Consider the following 2,051-nt stretch of genomic DNA (forward strand, 5'->3'; position numbering starts at 1 on the left):
CAGTTTTTCATAAATTTTACTGAACATAGATAAAATATTCTCAAACACACAACATGAGAAAATCCAGACATCATTTGTCAGTTGAAAGACTTTTTTGCAGGATTTTTTAAAATTTTCTTAAGAGGAGAAGAAGAATTTTGTAACATTTATTCATTCTGGACTTTACTATTTGACTCATTAGCACAACTAGTGTTTGAACATGGAACTGCATACACCATCATCACTCCCAGGTAAAAGACAGATGAGTGACAGGACAGGGGCACTGCAGTGGACCAATCAGGTTTCAGTTGGGGCAAATGCCCCTGCGGCCCCGCCCCTAGAACCGCCCCTCACATATCATAACATCTGGAGCAAGTTGAAGTTCAGTTTGTTTAATTTAAAGGCAACTGCAGAGGCTAAGAGAATTAGCTCATTAGCTAGAGTGTTAGTTTTCCAAAAAGGAGAAAAAGGGAAAAAAGTGCAACTGACACAAATTATATCTAACAATAAAAACCATCATATTAACCCTTCTATGACAACAAATAAATAACAAATTTCACTGTTTTAAATAGTTTTATTAGTACTGAGAAATATATATTATATCCAACCATGATAGATAAGTTAATCTGCAGGTACTTACACTATATTCCTGTTTTTGATTTACCAAATGTCTGAGTAAAAACTGACACTAAATCCCCTGAGGAAAATGTAGCTACAAAATGACAATTGGGAAGCTAAAAAGAATTATTGTTTAACTGAAACTCAAACACTGCCTCGGATGTTTGTTTTTTTTTTTTTTTTGCGCTCCTGTTGTGAAAAATGTCTCATCTTAAATGTTCTGCTGATATTTTTTGACGCACTAAAATGCACATAGTTTCTGTCAGCTTTATGTAAATCTGTACAACAAAGTTCCTCTTGTTCCACGCCGTAGGTACGGCACGACACAAGGACATTTTATGTTCTAAAAAGCTGGTGAATGAGAGTGTTACTGGATGGGCAGGCATGCATGTGTGAGCACACGAGTGGCTTCGCGTAGCTTTTCAGGATCCCCCTGGAGGGTTTTAACGTGAGGTATGTTAAACTTGTGGTGAGAAGAATGCTGAAGTGGGCATATTTCAAACTTTCCCCTGAATGATAGAAGCTGGAGAGGATGCATGTGCAACGTGGTGGAGGCAACCTTTCAGTGGCCAACACCCTTCATATTGCATGCTTGACTGAGTTGTACTTTTACACAAGAACGTGTGAAAGTCWGAGAATGCAAATTGATGTGAAAAGTCTAGAGTTTGTGAAAAGTCAACATTATTGAAATCWTTATTTTATGTATTTATTGCTCTAATTTTGAGGATGAGAGAAAAGAAGTTCATCCAAAGATGACAAATAATTTGTCCCAAAACTGCAAAGAGAAGAAATTTTCACTGTTAAAACAAACGGTGCACCACTATGCAAGTGTGCAAATTCAAATCTCCTACTGAACCAGATCTTAACCCAGGGAATGGACATGTGGCTCAAAACACTTGCAGACCAGATAAAATCAATAGAGACCAGCATAAAGCATTAAAGAGAACAAAATAATGCCAGAATGTTTGTGTTTATGATTGTGTTCGTTTATTAGTTCTAGTGTTTTCTGGATAGTTTGATTTCTTGTATTTTATCTTTTCTTGTGTTTCGTTCCTCTGTGTCACTTCTCATTCCCTCTGAGTCTGTTTCCTGWGTTTTCTGAGTCAATCAGCCACTCTCACCTGTTGTTAGTCCCCAATCAGCACAGCTGCATTCCATAGTCTCATCAGCCCGTTCTTACTCATTCAGTCTTCTTTCATATCAGCTCTGCATTGTCATAGCTCCTGCTGGAGGACACACTGCACTGAACAATACATTATATAAAATCCCAAAACATGAGACAGGTCAATGTGAGCACTGTGGACAAGAAGAAACCATAGAACACGTCACTTTAGTATGCAGGGAATACAAACAACACAGAAGATGGATGATAGAAGAATTAATAAAAATAAAAATAAAACATTTAATATAATCAATATATTACAAAAAGAAACCAGAAGTGAAAGTGTACAAAT

The sequence above is a fragment of the Austrofundulus limnaeus genome, unplaced genomic scaffold, assembly GCF_001266775.1.
Source record: "Austrofundulus limnaeus strain Quisiro unplaced genomic scaffold, Austrofundulus_limnaeus-1.0 Scaffold155, whole genome shotgun sequence".
In the NCBI taxonomy this organism is placed as follows: Eukaryota; Metazoa; Chordata; class Actinopteri; order Cyprinodontiformes; family Rivulidae; genus Austrofundulus; species Austrofundulus limnaeus.